The sequence below is a fragment of the Fragaria vesca genome, linkage group LG6 (genome assembly GCF_000184155.1).
Source record: "Fragaria vesca subsp. vesca linkage group LG6, FraVesHawaii_1.0, whole genome shotgun sequence".
NCBI lineage: Eukaryota > Viridiplantae > Streptophyta > Magnoliopsida > Rosales > Rosaceae > Fragaria > Fragaria vesca.
This window is the reverse complement of record NC_020496.1, coordinates 18,773,733-18,787,633: the sequence shown is the minus strand read 5'-3', so window position 1 is coordinate 18,787,633 and position 13,901 is coordinate 18,773,733. Positions and strand designations below refer to the sequence as shown.

The following is a 13,901-nucleotide window of genomic DNA, read 5'->3' as shown; positions in this document are numbered from 1 at the left end:
AAGTTGACCATATACTACAAAAATTAATTCAGTTAGCCACGGCAAAATGCCGTCGCCAAAAGTTATTATGCCGTAGCAAAAGACCAACGGCGACGACATTTTTCCCGTCGCCGTTGAGGGCCTGGCCGTTTCTTTTGGCGACGGTAGTGAGCTGTCACAACCATGTTTGCGACGGCAAATAGCGACTGCAAAGACCGTCGCTTAAGTAGCTACAGAAATTGGCTACTGAACTTGCCGTCGCAGATACCTTTGTTGGCGATGGCGATTGCCGTCGTTGTGATATTTCAAAAATTTCAAATTTGAACTTAAATTTTTGAATTTTCCTGCCAAAACCATTTGCGACGGGACTCTACCATCGCCAACTGCTGAAAATGCCAAAATGTTGGCGACGGGACTCTGCCGTCGCCAACTACAAAAATTGTTACCACAACTGTTTCAAATCTCATTTTTTACCAGAAACCTGCAAATTCAAATCTCATTCAATCCACAATAGCAACAATCATAATCAACAAGGTACTAACACCACTATCAACTAGCATTCATTCCAACAAAATTAACACAATGACCAACATTCATTTCATTACCAAATTATCCAACATAAACATATTATTCCACATGATGGAACCTAAACCAAACCAACAAAGTGCTACAACAATAAAAAGAGCTTCATAAAGGAACAACAATATTCCAACATGATCTTGTTCTATCACATTCTAAAACACAACAATATGACATAAACCTAAATTATGCAGGAGCATCATGGTGACCAGTGACATCATCAGAAGTTGAATCAAAATTGGCAGTGGCCTCATGATCTCCCTCTCCTATGGACTCCCTCCTAGCCTCATGGCCACTTGTTGCATCAGCTGGTACCTATTGCATAAATGAGACCATTTTCTACAATTAGTTGTCTGATTTGAAGTGAAAGGTGAAAATAAAAACCTATTGCATGCTCAAGCATTGACCCTAATGCTTAAAACCATATCTAGATTCAAGTAAGTTAAACACCTTCACCCTAATTCATACTAAACCATAATTCAAAAATATTCATAATAAAAAATGGGCAATTTCCATTACTTAGAACATCAAAGTGTCTACATGCTCAAGCATTGACCCTAATGCTTAAAACCATATCTAGATTAAATCAAGCACCTTCACCCTAATTCATACTAAACCATACTTCAAAAATATTCATTCTAACAAAACAGAATTTCCATTACTTAGAACATCAAAGTGTCTCAAAACATAATTTCAGGTGTACATCAAGTAAAAGTATTTCAAAATTTGAAAGAATAACAAGGCAGTGTATCTGAAAAATTACTAACCAGTCCACGTGCAATTGTGTTTCTTCCCCCATGTGCAATTGTGCAATCCATATTATTAGCAATCTGAGCTTGAAGCATTTTAATAGCATCCTCCAATTTCTTATCAAAAGACTCTTTCAGTTTCTCTGTTACCTCTTCAGTGATTTTGGCTATAAGGTCATTGCTACCAGCAGTTTCCAATGGTTCTTGTGGATATACCAAATTGCGAGGCACAGTAGAACCATAGGTACGACAATAACCATGACCATCCTCTCCGATAACATCATGAAAAACACGGTCTTTTACAGCTGTAAGATTTTGGTCTTCCATTGGTCTCACTAGTGACAGTTTCCTGTTGTATTCGTTCTACATGAATTTATAAATTACTTAGCTAGGGAAAGACCAAAAAAAGAACAACCACAATTGTGAATAACATAACAAGGTTGCTGAAACTTACAATGACTTGGGCAACTTCTGGATTGGATTCTTTGCATGTTTTTTTCCACACACTAAATTTATCAGATTCTTCTCCACTTTGTTCCATCTGCCAAGTACAAACAATAAATAACTCCATAAACTAATAACATATCTTATTATAAACCTCTTCATATGTCAAGTACAACTTTTTTCAACACTACCTCATATCTTAATTGAGCAAAATTTTTCTACTAGTATTATGAGATGGTCCACGTGTCTCTCGATTGATTGAATTACGGGTCGCTATTGCCTACAAAATCAGTTTGAAAATTAAACGCTAGAGTCCAATGAAGAAAAAATCGAAAGTTTCGGCGATATTCACTTATCGATACATTTTTTTCACCCCAGAATTTTCCGTCCGAAAATCTTGAAATTTCGCGATATTTACCAATATCTCGCGATATTTACCGATATTCCGGAAAAACTTTTAAACTTCCCACCGAAAATTTTCCCGCGGTTTGCCTCTGCAGTCTGCGGTCTGCCTCTGCAATCTGCACGTGGGTCCTGCCGCCGAAATATTTGACTCCAATGTCAAAGTCCAAACGTGGTCCCGCCGAAATATTTGACTCAAAACTCCAAACGTGGTCATGGCGTCATGCGCTGCAAAATGATTTTACAGTTCCGGGGATTCGAACCTTGCTTGATTGGTTAAGGTTGGTACAAGGCTAACACCTTAACCAACCCTATTAACCATCTAATTTATTTATCTTTGTATTTTTATAATATATATTGGTTTTTTTTTCCCGAATCAGAAAAGTAAAAAATTAGGTAAATGTCTAATCTTCAACTAACATTTTTACCTACACTTCAATTAAAAAAAAACTTTTTTACCTACACTTCTTAATTCATTTTTAATATATATACCTTTTAAAAAAAAGATGTTTAAAGTAAACTTTTAAGAATTATTAACTGTTCAGTACTAATTTTTTCACCTTAACTTACTACAACTCCCTATAAATCAATGTTTATTCAAAGTTTTCATTTCAAATATAGTACATAATATAGAAAACAAACATCTCTTAAAGTTTGGTTTAAAATTTCCTTGTTTTTCTTCAAATTTCCGTCAATTTTCTCATTTTTTTTACTGCAATCGATATTTCCCTGAAATTTCCGTCGAAATTTCCATATTTTAGAGGGTCGAAATTTCCGTAATCACCGAAATTTTCTTCCTTGCTAGAGTCAACCTATTTAGCAAAATATAATGGAAATGACATAACACTTCTACCTTTGCATCCTCAGTGTTCCAATAGGCAACAAGCACAGTCCATTGATCTGCTATAATATTTGGAGGAACCATAGAACTCAGCTCTGGATTACTTTTGTTTGGTACAAAGTAGTTAGATTTGGTTTTGCTTTTATGATCCTTCCAAAGATAATTGCAACTTTTGAGACACACAGGTTTGTATCCTTCTGGAACATCAACCAAATTTGTCTACCAAAAACAGTGAACAATATAGAACTACATTTGATAAATAAAGTAACCACTTTTAATATTAACTTATAATCACCAAAGCTGAAAAAACATACAATTAAAAGATATGACCCCATTTTAATGACCTTATTCTTACCAAGACTATAATCTGCAATTTGGTTAAAAGCACACTTTCAAAGAACAGATACTCGTGTAAATAAGTGGACAAGTTTATATGTATACAAACGCAATATAAGCACAAAATACTCATCCAAGATTAACAATTCATAACACGTAATCATACATTGCAAATCATTCTGCCCAATTATATTAAAAATGGTCTGCTAGTACTAGTCATTTAAATTGACTAACTGATATCTAGCAATCTAAGCCAAAAACAAGCAGATCATCATATTCAGTTCTATGTTATTTATTATGCAAGTTCAACATGTTATCATGAAAGCTCAAAAGAAGTAAAGATCCATATACTGGTTCATGGACATGTAGAATTTCATCTGGTTCCTCCACTTCGGAAAATTCAACCTAGTGAGGACATGGATCTGTCTCAGAGTGATCACTTCAACTCTTAACATGATTAAAATCAAATGCAAATGAGTTTCAAAAATCATATATATGTATATTATATGTGTGTAAACTGTAGTATTCATTCTAATTCATATAGTTAAACATATAAGTCTACTTTTTGAAACATATCTTAAAGTCAATATCTTTGGACAAAGAAAAGTCAATATCTTTGTGGCATAAAATCTGATATCTAAATTTCTAAATGTATTACCATGGTCATGTAATCTCAGATGTATATTGAAAACAGTCAATATCTTTGGACAAAGAAAAGTCCCAATATATATAAAGTGAAAATGCAGATCATGTAAGACACTGTTAGCTGAATCAAAATTGTACCAGAAAATATCTCTTTGGAGACCAGAAGACAATACAACTTTATAAACAATAACACAAGTTTTGATTCTACTACAGTTCTCTAAATATGATATTAAAGGTTACTTTGTGCAACAAATTAATACCACATATAAAGTTTTATGAATCATTGAAGTTTAAAATTTAGGAAATGTTTACCTTAACCTCATTCCAAATTCCGTCTTTGACTTTATCATCAACAGATTTCCAGTCCATAATTGTCAATGGAATCCTCCTGCCATCACGCACAATTTTGCCCAATTGTGACTTCAATTGTGTAGCTCTTTCTCCAACAGGTTGGAATTTAGAATCAAATATAATGTTGACCTTCTCTCCAGTATTCCACTCTGGAATGCCCTTATTATGACTTCTACTGACAGTATTGCTAGGAGGTTGTGGCTAAGCATCTAATTTGGAAAGTTGTAAACATTAGATTTGATAATTATAATGAGGCTGAAAATATTAAAAGAAAAAGTGGAACAGGGCATGCCTAGGGCTGGAAGAGGTAATGTAGAGGGAGGAGTAGGTTGGGGAGGAGAAGGCAGTGGGGTTGGCGGTATCAAAGGTGGACGAAGAGATGTGTAGGATGACTGTGATGATGAGGAACCATTGTGGTTTGATGAAGAACTGCTAGGACTCAAGAATTCAGACATGTGGCGTGGTCTACCAACCTTCCTTTTCTTCCCGAACATGGTCACCTATAAGAATAAACACTTGGTCAACGACAAATAATTTACTAATAAATAATACCAACAAGTTATGATAACAACCACAAATATACTGGCAGGTTTAATAACAAACCTAATTGCACAATAGATTGAGATATTTCATATAACTTAAAAGCAACAGCTCAACACAATTTCAGACATCTACCACTGACTTCGTTTCATCACTCGTGTCAAATTGCACATGAGAGAAGTCCTTAGACTCTACTTCGCTGACATTTAGCCAACCTTCTCCTGAAGGATCTGGGATATACCACACCTGATGGGCTTGAGATGCTAAGATGAATGGTTCATCCCTAACCCGGTCATTCTGGTATAACAATCTTCTAAAGTTAACTAAAGTGAAGTTAAAAGGATCTTTTTTCACTCCTGCTGAAGGATGTGCCCACTCACACCTAAACAACACATACTTGATATCAATAGAGTAGCTAATTTTGATGATCTCTGTCAATCTCCCATAATATGGTAAAGTATCTCCGTGTAAAGACACACCACTGTTTTGCCTAGTTCGCTTGTTGTCAACACTTTTCACTCGGAAAAAATGGCCTTTGGATGTATATGATTTCAGCCTAGCTGCTGAAGGACTAGGAGGATTTGACAAAGCCACAATTTCTTCCGGTAAGGACACATCACCCATATTTTGCAGACAACTCACATGTGCCTTAAACCAGTCTGCAAACTCATCAAAATGAATACGTGCAACATCAACATCATTGGCATTAGGATATTGATTTTTAATGGTAGACATATGCTCCCTGCATAGTAAGAAAATGAGAAACTTTGAGACATATGCAGTAGCATATCAACAAATCAAGGTATTATATGGTTCAAATCTATGAGAAAAAATGAATTGGATGCATTACTTAGTTGAGATATGGTGTGACTGCATCGGTATGAAACAAGACCCATCTATGAATTTGTGTACGAGTAACATCTGAGAGCAAAAAAGTCTTCCCTTTCTTGGAGTTATCCTCGTCATTCTTCCTTCTTAACGATCTGTTTGACTTACAACCCATATCTTTAAGGTATTGGGAGCAGAAGTTCATGCATTCTTCCATCAAATACCCATTAGCTATTGATGCTTCAGGATGTGCCCTTTGTCGTACGTATTGCTTCAATGTGAGCAAGTACCTTTCAATGGGGTACATCCACCGAAATTGCACGGCACCAGCAATTAATGCTTCTTCAGCTAGATGTATAGGCAAGTGCTCCATTACATCAAAAAATGATGGTGGAAATATTTTCTCCAGATCACAGAGGGTTACAATAATGCGAGAACGTGCCTCCTCCAAATCAGCTGCACAATTTAGTTTGGAGCACAACACTTTGAAAAACTTGCTGAGATCAATCAACCCTTCAACCACATTCTTCGGTAAGGAACTTCGTATACATAAGGGAATTAATTGTTGTAGAAAGGTATGATTATCATGGCTTTTAAGACCTCCAATCATACAACCCTTCAAACGTACCCGCCTTGCAATAGTAGAAGCAGAACCATCAGGCATTCTTGATTGAGATAAGGCTAAGAGAAACTTATCTTTCCCATCATTTTTCATCTCAAAATCAGCAGGCTCAAAGTATTTAGTACCATCTTCCCTCTCCTTCACATGGTACTGCTTTCTAATTCCCATAGCCTCAAGGTCGCGTCGAGATCTCAAATTATCCTTTGTTTTTCTAGCAGCTCCCATTATGGTACCAAGAACATTATCACACACATTTTTTTCTACATGCATCACATCAAGGTTGTGACGAATGAGGTTGTGCTGCCAGTAAGGAAGCTCATAAAAAATACACTTTTTCTTCCAGTTGTGCTTCTTTTTCTTCAAAGGATCTTTTTCTGGTCTCTCCGGTCCCATCTCTTGCCTTGTTAGCATATCTTCCTTTTTGTATTGTGTAATTACACCATTGGATTGAATCTGTGTAAGAAGATCTACTCCAGAAAGTGTTGGAGGAGCTTGTCTGTATTCTCGTAAACCATTGAAGGACTTAGCATCTCTCTGATACTTGTGATCTTCAGGTGAAAATCTCCTACTGCTCCCAAACCCCCACTTGTGACCATTATCCAACCATACTGAATCAGTTTCAGAGTTGCAATTCGGGCATGCATATTCACTTTTTGTACTCCACCCCGATAAATTGGCATAGGCAGGGAAGTCATTGATAGTCCACAGTAATCCAGCATACAATTGAAACATTTGATTGCTTGAAGCGTCAAATGTTGGAACTCCCTCTTCCCACAGTTCCTTCAATTCTTCTATTAGCGATTGCAAATACACATCAATCTTATCACCAGGAGCTTGTGGTCCATCAATAAGCATAGACAGATAGATATAAGGCTGCTTCATCAACAACGTTGGCGGCAAGTTGTATGGAACCAGTATGATGGGCCAAGTACTATGAGGTATAGTCATAGTTCTAAATGGATTAAATCCATCTGAGGCCAAGCCAAGCCTTACATTCCGAATATCAGCAGAGAAACTTGAGTGTTTGTTGTCGAAATCCTTCCACGCAAGAGAATCTGCCGGATGCCTAAACACACCATCATTTGTTCGTTTCTCAGCATGCCATCTCATAAGGGTAGCTATTTTAGAGGACATAAACAACCTCTACAACCTTGGTTTTAATGGAAAGTATCTTGCTTGCTTTGCTGCTCGACGTTTTTCATGCCCCGAACCAAGCTCTAAACCTCCATCAACATCATTATCTTTCCACCGAGATGCATTACATATCAAACAGTTGTCAAGATCTGCATCGCTCCCATTTCGGAATAGCATACAGCTATTAGGGCAAGCATCCACTGTGTAGTAAGTGAAGCCTAAATCTTGTGTTAACTTTTGAGCTTCATTGTAGGATTTAGGAAGGTTTACACCTTCTGGCATAGACTCCTCAAATATATCAAGCAGATCCTTGAAAGAAGTGTCAAACCATCCATTTTCTAGAATTCGGACAATGAATGACAAGGCTGTATGCTTCTTAGAACTTGGATATAGTGGCTGGTTTGCACCTTTCATTAATTTCAAGAACTCTTTAGTAGACTCATTTGGGCCACCAGCAAGTGGATCTAAATTTTCTTCGCCACCATTCTCAGCATCTGGTCTTGCAACATGTGCAGTTCCTAGAGCTTCTTGGACTAGTCGAACCATATCTACATCCATATAATCGTCTGACCCCAAAAGAACTTCCTCCCTATGCAGTGAGCCATCATAATCCCTAGACTCACCATGTTTCTCCCATATCTTATACTGCTTCCAAAACCCATTATCTCGAAGATGCTCTCACACAATATCTATTACAAATAAATCACGATTTTCACATTTTCTACAAGGACAATATATCCTTGAACTTATATCTCTACTAGCAGATGCAAAGGACAAGAACTCATCTAACTTCTCATAGTATGGCTTAGAACATCTAGTTCCCCAATCAATCCATAACTTGTCCATTTTTCTCCCTACTAAAGTATATACGCACATAGTAAGCAGAAGTAAACTATAGATTTCATATTACACAACAATGCATGAATGAGTATGACATGCTTAATAATAAAGTTCAACACTGAAAGTGTAACTCTATGTGATATTAACTATTCTAGCGTTCAAAACATAGTATTTTGAACTATTCTAGTTCAAACAAAACCAGCACAACATAATGAATTACGAGTCCAAACCCATGATCCAAAATTCCTGGATCATTATAGTACCACATCAAAAATTTGACAATGATAATATTCACATCTAAATTGACCTCATACAACCTATGAGACAGAACTATAATCCCAACTAAACCCACCACTAATAAAACACAACACATTGATTTTTATTAACCAACTAACCCAATACAAATCTCAATATAAACACACAAATGACGTATCTTATCCTTTTCACTCAATATTTTGAAAAGAAGTTGAAATGAATTTTAGATTTCACAATCAACATCTTATATATATCCAAAACATAAATTAAGGGACAAAGAGAGGGATAAGGTTTCATTCAAATACCTAATTTGAGATGAGTCGATCTTCAGACAAGTGGTTGCAACTTCAGGGTCAGTTCTTCAGCTTAAGATGAGTTTGGTGTGCCTGAAATCAAAGGCGTAGTGAGGCAAGTATTCTTAATCCAAATTTTTCTATCTCAATTCTCAAGTAATCTCTGCATTGCTTCTACAAGTGAAATTAAGCAAGAAGAAAATAGGTTTTCATGTTCATCAGAATTTGAAGACACAGATAGATAGCTTACTAAGTATATTCAAACCCTAAAATCAAATAACTAAACAGGAAAGTCTACAGTTAGAATCATCAAAATCACAAGCATAGTTAATTCAGGCATATGAATAGTAAAAGCAGTTGCTTGAAACAAGTATATCAATTACCAAACTTGACAATACAAAACTGTATTGATTTAACCATCAACCATATATATGCAAAGCTAAAAGTCATCCCTTCATTAACTATCCAAGCATCATATACATAAATTTACTTAGGATAGCTTACTAGTAACAAACTTGACAATACGAAACTGTAATGCTTACACTAGTAACAGAACTAAACCGAAAAGCCACAAACATTTATTCACATTCACAGGAGATTCAGCCTTGGTCATATTAGTTCATACACAACAGCGGATACTAAAACCGAAAAAGGAAATTTCATTCACTCACAATAATAGACAGAAAATGTGCCCACTCCCTGATTGTTAGCCATATAGAATATTGGAGTTATTGATTAGTGAATACCAAAATCTTACTAAAAGCTAGAAGCAATCTCTTATTGCTCTGCTGTCTTGGTCTTGCATTTGTATAGCAATAAGTAGTCAAATTCTCATAGCGACAGCTAGAGAGGGTTTCATTCTTATTGAAGGTAAAGTACTTGGATGTCATTTTATTCGTTTGAAAACATAGTCTCTTCAATTTTGTATACAGTACTACGAAATGTGACAAACCAAGGCATAGTTACCTCATTTTTTTGGAGATCCCTCTTGCAAACACAAAGCAATTAAAAGATCCACTATATGATACAGTAAAATTGTATGGAGTACTAACCTTTACATTCATCAAGTGCATGAGAGTAATGTTTCCTATACAAATTTTACTTTTCAACTATAAATTTCTCTCATTAAGCAAACTAGATTTCAAAAAACGAGATATCAAATAATTTGAGACCAACACTGAAAAGTTAGACCTTCCTTCCCTTGGCTAGCTTCATCTTAATACCAAGCTAGCTATCTCACAAATTATAGATTATATTAAAGGGAAAAGTCAATGATCAGTCTGCAAGCTAAAGATTTCAAGTGATATGGAAATGCAAGACAGCCCCTATCTAGAGTTATTTATCTAATCAGTATTTACCATCTAGAGGCAGTTATGATTTTAACCAAAGTACAACACCTTGCTTAAATGAGTAGCACCCATGTCCTTGTCAAAAGGATATACCTAAAAATCAATTTGTCAGTGTAAATTGCAGATGCAAATAAACATATAAATATGTTTAAGTAGTGCATGTGCAAGAAACAGACTCAACTAAAGTCAGTGACACCATGTGATCGGATCAATTAAATCATAAAGGGATTTGCCGATCCACAAGCATAAAGTTAGGGACCATGGCACTTCAAGAAAATAAGAACACCCTCGAAAAGTAAGTAAAAATTTACATTTTACCATCTATCTGTGGAAAACTTATATTTTGTGAGATTTTGAGTCTAAATAGCAGGAGTTCAACACATTAACATCAAACAATAGGCCCAGTAAGGAGGTCACTTCAAATAAAGACTTATGGGACTTGGTTAAATCCTCTATAACTTGGGGATTACAAGTTCACTCATTCAAAAAAAAAAAAATAACAGCAAATCAGGTTCACACAGCAATCACACCATGTTTGCTAAGTTTAACCAGATATCTCCCTTTATAATCAAAGTTCTCATTGAGAATTGGATGAATTTCTTTCCGGAGCTATGACTCCATGGCCTTTTGACAGAGGACTATGTTTAAGACCTTTTCACCAAAAACCTCAATACTAAAAAGTTCTTTTTTCACCCCCAGAAATTTGAAAATCCCGCTTCACAGACCCAGGGTCGAATCTGGTCCTTTAGCTGAGCCTTACGATTTTACGAGGTAGCTAGGAAACTCTACCCAGATCACATTTGAGAAAAATAAAGGCCTCACCATTCCTACTCACTCATTGATCTGATACTTTAATCCCCTGGGAAAACCCAACTTTAAAATCTCATTTACTTCCCATAATCAAAGCTTGACCCTAGCACAACCATAAATTTTGTAACAATACCCGGTCATATGCAAACAACTAATAAATCTACAACGAATACTAATCATGTACTATTCCTTCTATTTATCTGTCAAGCTTTAAACTTTTTCCTGATAAATTTTTATAAACTATATTAATGAAGCAAACAACAAAACGGAATTAGAGATTGAAAGTAGAGAAATAGGAAGAGGAACGAGCACTTGTCATGCATGACTAAAACGAAACTACACCGCATTCTCCCAATAACAACCATCAAGCACTTGTCATGAATAACTAAAATGAAAACCCAGAAACTAAAACGAAAACCCAACAAGAGAACCCAGAACCCAGTTCCTAATCTCAATTCTAACCAAAAACCCAACTCGAATTCACTAAAATAAACAGAATGAAAGAAGGAGAGAGTGGTTTTACCTCATCAGAATCAAACCCAGTTTCTTCGATTAGTTGTAATCGTGAGGCTCTAAGCGGGAGGAGACTACACCAAGGGGCTGACTCAGACTTCTTTTCTTTGACTGAGAGTTCTGTTCTTTGAGGAAGTAGACGAATTAGAGATTGAGAGTAGAGAAATAGGAAGAGGAACGAAAGATGGGCAAAATCAGTTTGAAGATTTGAATTAGGTTTTTTGGGATGAGGGAATGTATGAAGAGAGAGAGGATAAATGGGTCTGAAGAGGAGAGAGTGGTTTTAGTTTTAGAAAGTTGGGATTTTTTTCGTCAAAATGGAAGGCGGGATAATTGGCGCTAAAGGACACAGGCGACGGCGAACACAACTGTAGCATCAAATCAGAAATAAAAACGGTTTCTTGCCACGACACTCACCTATCGTCGCCGTTGATAAAAACGGACGCGACGGCGCCGGTTTGCCGTAGCGAATTTTGTGTTATTTTGCCATGGCAAGATGTTGCCGTCACAAACTGATATTGATTTAGCCACGATGTGTTTACCGTCGCTGCGCCGTCGCAAATTTAGGATCAACGGCGACGGCAAATCTAAGCCGTGGCGATTTCCGGTGGTTAATTGAATTCTTTTTTGTAGTGATAGCCGATGAAATTAAATTTTCGCCGGCTAAAGAATTTTTTTCGTCGGCTATAGTCTGTGAACTTTAGCCGACGACTTTAAAATTATTTAGCCGACGAAATTAAAATGTCGTCGGCTAAAGTGCCTTATATTTGCAGATCTGGACAGCAGCTCATCTGGGAAAAAAAAAACGGGAGAAGAAAAAACGGGAGAAAAAGTTAGGGTGTTGTCGAAATTTGTCCGTAATTAGTTTGTGGAGTTATATATAGGTACGTATATGTGTATATATGTTGATTTTGAGTTTTATTTGAGTTGATCGATTTTGGGTGTGATTGAGTTGATCGATTTTGAGTACGTTAGATGTATATATATATGTGTTGATCGATTTGGTTGATGATCTGATAATATATATGAAGTTGTTGTTAATAAGTAGTAGATATATATATATATATATGTTAATTAATTTATAATATTGTGTTGATGGTATGAAGTTGTTGATGATATGAGTTGATGATGATTTTGTGATAATGTTGATATATAATATTGTTATGTAATTATTAAGTATATATATGTGTTAATTAATTTGTTATTAATTAGTTGTAGTACGTAGAATACTAAATGAATTAAGATTTTATATATAGAATTTAATTAATAATTAGCTAGAGTTATACATATATATTTTGTTATATTTTCAGGATATGGATAAGAGTTGGATTTCGCATTCAAAATGGGACAAAAGATATGGTAAAGGAGTTATGAGTTTTCTGGAATATGCGCTGGCTAATGCTAACAGGAATACAATTTTCTATTGCTCGTGCACAAAATGTCAGTGTCGCAGTAATATGCATTGATTTGCGATTGACAAAGTATGGCAGCACCTGAAGAGTAACGGGTTTTGGGAGAAATACACATGTTAGTTATATCACGGTGAAACATCATCAAGGGGTCCGCATGATCATGGGCAATTTTCTGAGTCGGGCAGTACATTCAACGATCCAACAACGGCCTTCATCAACGACATGTTTTCTTATGAGAGCGGTGTATGCGCTCAAGGACAGTATATGCCTGAGCCGGTGCAGCCCTTCCCTAGAGTTGTCAACACTGCTGGTATTGACAAGTACAACAAACTGCTTGCTTTTGACAAGTACAACAAACTGCTTGCTTTCCAACAGACCCCTGTTGACACAACCCACCCCGAATTTCACCCTGAAACCCGGAGTAAGCCGTGCGGGGACCACCTCCAAGGAAAATTTACTGAAAAGATTGTGAAAATCTCCCTTGAAAATGGACAACCCTAACTCGAAAATTCCAAATTACACTCTTAATACAACACGTCCAAACATCACATAATTATCCTTCAGAAATTCTAAACATAATATACAATAATCTCAAAGTATTCAGAGCTACTAGACCGCGGAAGCAAGAAAACACGAGTAGGTTAAACATGTAACCTACTGATGAAAGCTGACGGAAATGCGGGTGACTATGCCTCGCCTCCTACTAGATCCAACCCGAACTCTGCAGACTGGGCAATTTAAAACGAAGGGCCCAGGGGAAAATATTTAATAATGTTAGAGTGAGTGGACAAAAAAAAATAAATAAATAAAATATTTATGTTTCCCCAAATTAATTTCTAAGGAAAAATCGAATGCATGCCGCAAGCGATAAAACTTTTATCTCATAAAATATCGAGCCTCTCAGACTTTATAATATATGTATGTATTTACACTCGTCTATACTCCCTATATAAATTCATGGGTCTATATAGGGCTACTA

The 13,901-nt window shown here is 36.1% G+C and overlaps 1 pseudogene; it reads right to left on the bottom strand.

Annotated features, from left to right (window-relative positions):
- Positions 1-744: 744 nt before the first annotated feature.
- LOC101307818 overlaps positions 745-13,901 on the bottom strand; it is a pseudogene marked incomplete at its 5' end in the record, with an annotated part of 25,529 nt that continues 12,372 nt past the window's right edge.